This window comes from Macrobrachium rosenbergii, chromosome 47 (assembly GCF_040412425.1).
Source record: "Macrobrachium rosenbergii isolate ZJJX-2024 chromosome 47, ASM4041242v1, whole genome shotgun sequence".
Taxonomy (NCBI): Eukaryota; Metazoa; Arthropoda; class Malacostraca; order Decapoda; family Palaemonidae; genus Macrobrachium; species Macrobrachium rosenbergii.
This window is the reverse complement of record NC_089787.1, coordinates 9298331-9307609: the sequence shown is the minus strand read 5'-3', so window position 1 is coordinate 9307609 and position 9279 is coordinate 9298331.

The following is a 9279-nucleotide window of genomic DNA, read 5'->3' as shown; positions in this document are numbered from 1 at the left end:
CATGTCAAATATTTTTTCAACACCTTATAAAAATTCAGGGGCATTTTAGCTGCTATTTGCGGGCGTATTTACCAACATTATTCTAGTTACAGTTTTATTTTCTTAATAATGATTTCGAAACTGCCCATGATTCATAATTCATTATTTTTCGTTACCAACAATCAATTAATGAATAATAATTGATACAAGCTTATAAGCATTTCACTTCTAGGTACTAAGCTCTTCGTTGGGTGAGTCGGTAGAGCTGCGGACTGGCACTCGCTGGGCCGGAGTTCGATTCCCCGGCCGGCTGATGAAGAGTTGGAGGAATTTATTTCTGGTAATAGAAATTCATTTCTCGCTATAATGTGGTTCGGATTCCACAATAAGCTGTAGGTCCCGTTGCTAAGTAACCAATTGGTTCTTAGCAACGTAAAATAAGTCTCTAATCCTTCGGGCCAGCCCTAGGAGAGCTGTTAATCAGCTCAGTGGTCTGGTAAAACTAAGGTATACTTACTTTACTTCTAGGTACTGTAAAATTAACAAGGGTACAGATACTCATTGAGAATAAAACTTTTGCAATTACAGACTTTATAAAAACGTTTTATCACCTATTCACCTGATGACTCGTGACCTGTGTTTTAAAAATGACTGTTTCAACGTTCATTTGTTGGTGGAAGTTCGCTGCCTCGTAATTTAGCTTCTTTTATTGCCAGAGTTGGTGTCGTTTACATGTTTTGTGCTCTCCCCTTAAGGTTTGTTTTCGCAGGTATTAATAAGGAAAAGTAGGTAATTCATTTATCTGGTGTTTCAGTAATTTCCCAACGGGGTTATCTCATATTTCGTTACAACCTCTTTTTGGCGATAGTGTTGCAGCGTGTTTCTTAAAAGGAATTTACATAATCATATTCCTCTCTAGGAATACCAGAAGGACTATGGAAAATATTAAAACCAGTTATGTTAAATGATGTTAAATTGTTAAACTGCTGAAAATAGTTTGGATTAAGTAGCTTGAGTTTCATTTATTACGTGATTGTGTGATTGTTTATTTTCCTTGCATCCTTTGATTATGGTACAGAACAGATTTTAAGGTAATGTCGAATAAAATTCCGTTGCAAAATTCTGTTACAAACTTTTGAAATTTCTGAGGATTTTGTTCAGTGTATGTGGACTGCCTTAGGTGCTTAGGTGATTTTCTGATATTTACTTAGTGTTTCCATCCTATAATGAATTTGTTACCCAAGTAAGTGTGGTATTTTTCAGGCTTACATTGACTGTATAAATGCTCGTGTATTTGAATAACTCTATCAGCACTGACTTCCTTATTTATTAAAATCTAATGGCTATTGAATAGCGCATTTTTATTAACGGCGATGCCAGCTTACATTATTAAGTAAATCAACCAGTTGCTTAAGTCGCTATGTTCCTATTCTGCAAGATTTTTTGGGCATTCGTTGAAAAGGTCACCAGAAGGAAATTGAGTTCTTGTCGCCTTTCAAAGGAAAAGGACTTCCGTCGATCCTCGCCCTCCACTGGAGGCTGAAACTCATTAGCACTACTGCCCCTGTACTGTGTCTACAAATATGATAATACTATAATATTCATACATTTCTACTGCCTGCCTTAAAATTTAAACAATTTACAAATTTCTTTTGATATTAAAGGATCAAGGTTATATATCCTTTGACTGATATTCACATTATGGTTGTAACTTTCTTTTATAAAGGAATATCATTGAATCTAGCTTTATAAAAGAAAGTTACAACCATAATATGAGTATCAGTCAAGGGATGTATATACTTGATCCTTTAATATCAAAATAAATTTGTAAATTGTTTAAATTTTAAGGCACGCAGTAGAGCTGTATGAATATAGTATTATCATATTTGCAGACACAGTCACAGGGGCAAAATGATAGTGCTAATGAGTTTCCAAGTTTGTTGCCTCCCTGGCACCTGTCAGGGTGTGGATCTGAGGTCGCCTATGGTCGGTATGTTTATCATAATTGTCCCCTGAGAGTATATTGTGATTTTTAGCCAAATGAGTTTTGAAGGCCACTCCTACCTCGACACCGGCCCGTGGGTGGATATGTAGTCTCTAACGGTTGTGTATGTTCGTCAGTACTGTTCCTGTAGTATATATATTTGTGACTTCTTGTACTCTGTATCAGTCCTTCGTCAATGGCTTGGAAATAAAGTCGAAACCGGTCAGGACCTACACCCCGTCTCTTATTTTTCACCTGTGGTAATGTGTGATATATATATATATATATATATATATATATATATATATATATATATATATATATATATATATATATATATATATATATATATATATATATATATATATTTCATAAACATATCAAAAATATTATTTCACGAGGAAAGCCAAAATGAAAGACTTTTCATCTTGAAGTTGCATGAAGGACTTGTGGATGACGACAGAAATCTCCGAAATAATAGGGTGCTGGGAAGTCGCTTGTATCAAAAGCTTTTGATGAAGAAGCACCGGATTCCCTTCGTGGCTTGATAAAAGCATAAAGTCCTAAGGACCTCCTAGATGAATGAACTTGCTGTAAATGCTAGAATAATCTGCACCAATGACCAAAGCCCCACTTGCAATTCCTGGCTCAGTAACTCTGAAAGAAATTTGAAATCCTTTGTCGCTGATCCTCTTTTCATGACTTGTCGGGTGCCCAGAAGAGCAAATACTCACTTTGCATTTTCGATGAACTGAAAACCTAAGAAAACTGTTTTCTTAACTTGTAGAAGTTCCATTATGCTTCCTCAAAAGTTTAGAGTAGTTATTGCCTGTTATTTCCCTCCAGGTTTCTGTTGGCATTTGCAATTATCTATTTGAGAGAGAGAGAGAGAGAGAGAGAGAGAGAGAGAGAGAGAGAGAGAGAGAGAGAGAGAGAGAGAGAGAGAGAGAGAGAGGTTTAAAGATGGTTTCTCCTTACCAAAAATAATGATTCTTTTTATCATGATGTACTTCGTGACTTAATTAGTTATTTGATAATTAGAGTGATTTCCAGCGGGATGGGTTTAGTTTCTCGAACCGTCCTTTATTCATCTCTTTAGGGGGATTCTCGAATGGCATGGAGTTAGTATGGTAAGTTTTCTTTCTTATCTAACAGCAAAAAAAAAAAAAAAACAACAACAGCAAGACTAAAGAAAAAAAATGCTGTTGACGTTGCAGTTTCATGAAACAGGAGATGATTACACAAGAAAGTCGGGGTATAAAGGTCATATGTTGAAGTCTTTGCCTACTTAGTGTGCGACGGTACATTGAGACAATCGTTTTGAACAAATTGTTAGATCATTACCACACACACACACACACACACACACACACACACACACACACACACACACACACACACACACACACATATATATATATATATATATATATATATATATATATATATATATATATATATATATATATATATATATATATTGCTAATAGGACCTCTTCAAAAGATTGAGAAAAACGGATAGAAATTCATAATGCATGTGCTAGCATTTGCACCTGACAGGCGTTTGTAGGCGGGGTCATACCCTGTTAGGTACAAGTACTTGGTTGTCAACCGGTTGTATGTTCGTATGTACTGTCCTGTTAGCATACACATTATGAATTTCTACCACTTTGTACTTTGCATCAGTCCTCTGAAGATTGCATAGCAATGAATGCAACACCGGTCAGGATCTGCAGACGTGTTTCTTTTCTTTGCGTTGGTGTTGATATATAAAATCAAGTATAAGAGTGATTATAATATATATACATATATATATCAACATCTATACTGCTCAGATGGTTTTACCCTTAATTATAAACCAATTGACATAACGTAGCATACACAAGCAGTGTCCTGCTTATATTGATATGTACTCCAATTCAGTTGAGCAAAATCGCAAGGACAATTTCGTAAGAGCTTGTTTCTCTATTTAATGGACTGCACAGAAGTCCAGGCATGGAGATAAATAACTAGTGCTTATGCGGCAAGTTAGTACACCGTTCATTTTATTATTATTATTATTATTATTATTATTATTATTATTATTATTATTATTATTATTATTTAGAGAAAACTAGAGCAATCATTAAAGTACTGCAAAAGAAAATTGCTTTAGTCTCAATCACAGGCAAAAATCGTTCATTATACAGCCAAAAACTCATTAATGGAACATTGTTTGAAGTATTTTATTTCGACAGGGATCAAAGGAAGTGATGCTGATGACGTGAACCTTTGTGGCAAAATTACTGGTGGCTGTGGAAAATTCTCCATTGCAAGTTTTACCAGAATATGTTCTCGCTCAAAATAAAGGTGATTTGTCAGTATAGTGGACATGCTCTGTGCATAGTCTGGGATGATAAAGGCTTTTCCTTATTTGTATTTATTTCCATAGGCTGTAGCCCAATTCTTTGATGCACATACATAAATGGAGTACCTTTATATACACGCACAGGATTTTGACGATGATAAAAAATCAGTGCATCGGATTAAGTCTCCTGAAAGCACTCAGACACACACACACACACTATGTTATATTCAGGAGGGTTAAGACACTAACCTTTTGCTTAAAGCATTTTAGATTTGAGTTTGCAACAATGTAATTTCTTTTCCCGTGGAGTCTGCGCGATTATAATGAAATCTTCATATTACGATATTCTAGACATTCAAAACTTAAGTATAGTCGAAAAGAATGGAATAGAAAATTATCTTTACCTTAACAGCAGAATTTTATTCGCTGTTTTTTCCACCTTTACAACGGAATTCTATTAGTTGTTTTTCCTGACTATTTTTATGATTTCGCAGTTTCCGTAAAGTAAATGGCTTCCGGTTTTAGAAACTATATGACTTGGGTAATATACCATAACTTAATGTCTATTTTTTCATTGTTCCTACATTTCTAAAGATATAAAACATGGAGTTCAGAACACCCAGATAAATTTAAGGTTTAGAGTCTAAAGGAATGGCTACTTCTGGCAACTAATGGCTATTTTTTCATACACTTCTTACTGAGTAAATATTTGCCACATGTTATGAGCGCATGATTGTATAACTAAACATAAAATCAGCATTAACGCCAGATCTATTTTTTACTAAAAGAGGCAACGGTAAACAGCAAGTTATCTTACCAACGAGCAGTTCAAGTTAACAGTTGTAGTTCTTTAATGAATTCATGTTAGTAAGCCTTGCAAACAAACCGTTATTCTTTAAAGGGAAAAGCCTAAATAAAACGGCGGTAAACTTCTTTTTTTTTCAGAAATGAACCATCCATTCAGAGTACTGGTCACTTTCACCAGGCATGTGTGTATTTATGACAGCCACGATGATGACATCTGAACCTCTCCGCTTCCTCGCACTATTTGCATACGTCTCTCTCTCTCTCTCTCTCTCTCTCTCTCTCTCTCTCTCACACACACACATATATGTATGTATATATATATATATATATATATATATATATATATATATATATATATATATATATATATATATATATATATATATATATATATATATATATATTTAATATGTATATATATATATATATATATATATATATATATATATATATATATATATATATATATATATATATATATATATATATGTATATATATATACATATACTGTATATATACGTATATATACATATATATATATATATATATATATATATATATATATATACAATATATATATATATATATATATATATAAGAATTTATCACATCACCGTGATTCATATTCAGTGGAAAGCTACAAACGTGCCTTTAATATCAATTCACTCTACCTCGGAGTAATATATTTTCATATATGTTGGCAGATGAATTTTAGTTGATAATAAGTCCACCGTCCCGTGGGGTAAACCAGCGACGGACGACAGAATCAGGACTACAGTGACACACTAACCAGTCGGCCACAAGAGGGTATAAGTGAATACCATCTCCCATCAACCACCCGTCAAAAGACACAGGTGTTTTGCGTAAAAACAGCGATATCCAGAAACCTCTGCGATGTTGACCGTGTGATGCGTTTACCCGGATTTAGCCCTTCAAACTATTTATGCCACATCACTGTGATTCATAACAATCGAAAGCTACAAACGATCCTTCCAATATCAATTCAACTCTACACCACAGGAGTAATATATTTTCATATATGTTACCGAACGGATTTTTAGTTGATAATAAGTCCACCGTCCGTGGTCTGAACCAGCGACGGACGAGGAATCACTTCAGTGCCACACTAACCAGTCGGCCACAAGAGAGGGTATAAGTGAATACCATCATCCATCAACCCACCCGTCGATAGGTGTTTTGCGTTTGCAGGCGATATCCACCACCTCTGCCATGTTGACCGTGTGTCGTTTGAAACAAGAACATAGCCATGAAAATATGACTATTTATCACATCACCGTGATTCAAAGTTCAAAAGAAAGCTACAAACGTCCTTTAATTCAAACATCTAACCTAGAGCAATATATTTTCATATAAATGTTGCAAAGGTTTTTAGTTGATAATAAGTCCACCGTCCGGTACTGGAAAAGAGTAACCAAAATCCGGACAGATAAATCAGGACTACAGTGACACACTAACCAGTCGGCCACAAGAGGGTATAAAGCACCATCTCCCCATCATGACTGTCACCACCCTTGTCGAACACAGGTGTTTTGCGTTTAGATTTGGCGATATCCACCCACCTCTGCCATGTTCAATCTAGTGCGTTAATCGCACATAGCCAGAGTTGACTATTTATCACATCACCGTGATAAAGAAACAATCAAAGCTACAAACGTCCTTTAATATCTAATTCACTCTACCTAACGAGAGTATTATATATTTTCATATATGTTACCGAAGGGAATTTTAGTTGATAATAAGTCCACCGTCCCGTGGTCGAACCAGCGACGGACGAGGAAAGGACTACAGTGACACTAACAGTGCCACAGAGAGGTATAAGTAGAATCCCACCATCTCCCATCAACCCATTAATCAAAACATCAGGTGTTTTGCGTTTGGGGCGATATCCACAACCTCTGCCATGTTGAAGAGTCGTTCCAATGTGACAGAGGTACTAATTTTACATCACCGTGATTCATATACAATCAAAGCTATGCAAGACGTTTAATATCCAATTCTACTCTACCTCTGCATAATATATTTTCAGATATATGAGCCGAAAGGGAATTACAGTTGATAATAAAAACCGTCCGTGGTCGAACCAGCGACGGACGAGAATCAGGATCTGGATGACAAACTAACCAGTCGGCCACAGAGGGCTACGCAGTGAATACCATCTCCCATCAACCCACCCGTCGAACACAGGTGTTTTGCGTTTGGAAACGATATCCACCCACCTCTGCCATGTTGACCGTGTAGTGCGTTTTGGATACGTAGCCATAATATGACTATTTATGAAAGAATCACCGTGATTCATATACAATATAAGCTACAAACGTCCTTTAAATCCAATTCACTCTTCTCAGAGTAATATATTTTCATATATGTTACGAAACAAATTTTGTTGATAATAAGTCCACCGTCCGTGGGGTCAACCAGCGACGGACGAGGAATCAGGACTACAGTGACACACTAACCAGTCGGCCACAAGAGAGGGTATTAAGTGAATACCATCTCCCATCAACCCACCCGTCGAACGTCCAGGTGTTTTGCGTTTGGAATCGATATCCAACCATCTGCCATGTTGACCATGTAGTGTGTTTGTCACATCGTAGCCATATTATGACTATTAATCACATCACAGTTGATTCATATACAAGAGAAAGATGAAGAAACGTCCTTTAATATCCAATTCACTCTACCTTGGAAGTAATATATTTTCATATTCAAGTATATACCCTCTCTTGTGGCCGACTGGTTAGTGTGTCACTGTAGTCCTGATTCCTCGTCCGTCGCTGGTTCGAGTATTCACGGACGGTGGACTTATTATCAACTAAAATTCCTTCAGTAACATATATGAAAATATATTACTTCCGAGGTAGATAGAATTGGATATTAAAGACGTTTGTAGCTTTCTGATTGTATATGAATCACGGTGATGTGATAAATTAGATAATAATATGGCTACGTGCGACAAAACGCACTACACGGTCAACATGGCATTGAGGTGGGTGGATATCGCCAATGGTCAAAACGCAAAACACCTGTGTTAAACGGGTGGGTTGATGGGAGACGGTCATTTCACTTATCGAATTAATGATGGCTTGACAACATTAGTGTGTCAAAGTCCTGATTCCTCGTTTGATGACTGGTTACTTACACGGACCATGAACTTATTATCAAAAGAAATTTCTTCTTTAACATATTTGAAAATATATTTCTGGAGGGTAGAGTGAATTGGATATTAAAGGACGTTTGTAGCTTTCTGATTGTATATGAATCACGGTGAATGATGATAAATAGTCATATGGCTACGTGCGACAAACGCACTGGATGACGGTCAACATGGCAGAGGTGGGTGGATATCGTCTCCAAAACGCAAAACACCTGTGTTCGACGGGTGGGTTGATGGGAGATAACCATTCACTTATACCCCTCTTGTGGCCGACTGGTTAGTGTGTCACTGTAGTCCTGATTCTCGTCCGTCAACTGGTCACATTGCCCCTGAACGGACGGTGGACTTATTATCAACTAAAAATTTCCCTTCTTCTAACATATATGAAAATATATTACTTGGATGATAGACTGAATTCAAGATTTAAAGAGACGTTTCAGCTGCCTGATTTATATGAATCAACGGTGATGTGATAAATAGTTTTTCCTGGCTACAGAAATAAATGCGACTTTAAAAAAAAACATACTACACGGTCAACATGGCAGAGGTGGGTGGATAGATTTTTCCAAACGCAAAACACCTGTGTTCGACGGGTGGGTTGATGGGAGATGGTATCCACTTATACATCCACTGTGGCCGACTGGTTAGTGTGTCACTGTAGTCCTGATTCCTCGTCCGTCGCTGGTTCGACCTCACGGACGGTGGACTTATTATCAAGAAAATTCCCTTCGCAATATATATGAAAATATATTTACTTACCGAGGGTAGAGTGAATTGATATTAAACAGACGTTTGTAGCTTTCTGATTGTATATGAATCACGGTGATGTGATAAATAGTCAAATGGCTAAGATGGACAAACGCACTAACAGGTCAACATTGAGAGGTGGGTGGATATCGCATCCAAAACTCAAAACACCTGTGTTCGACGTGGGTGGGTTGATGGAGATGGTATTCACTTATAAACTACTCTTGTGGCCGACTGGT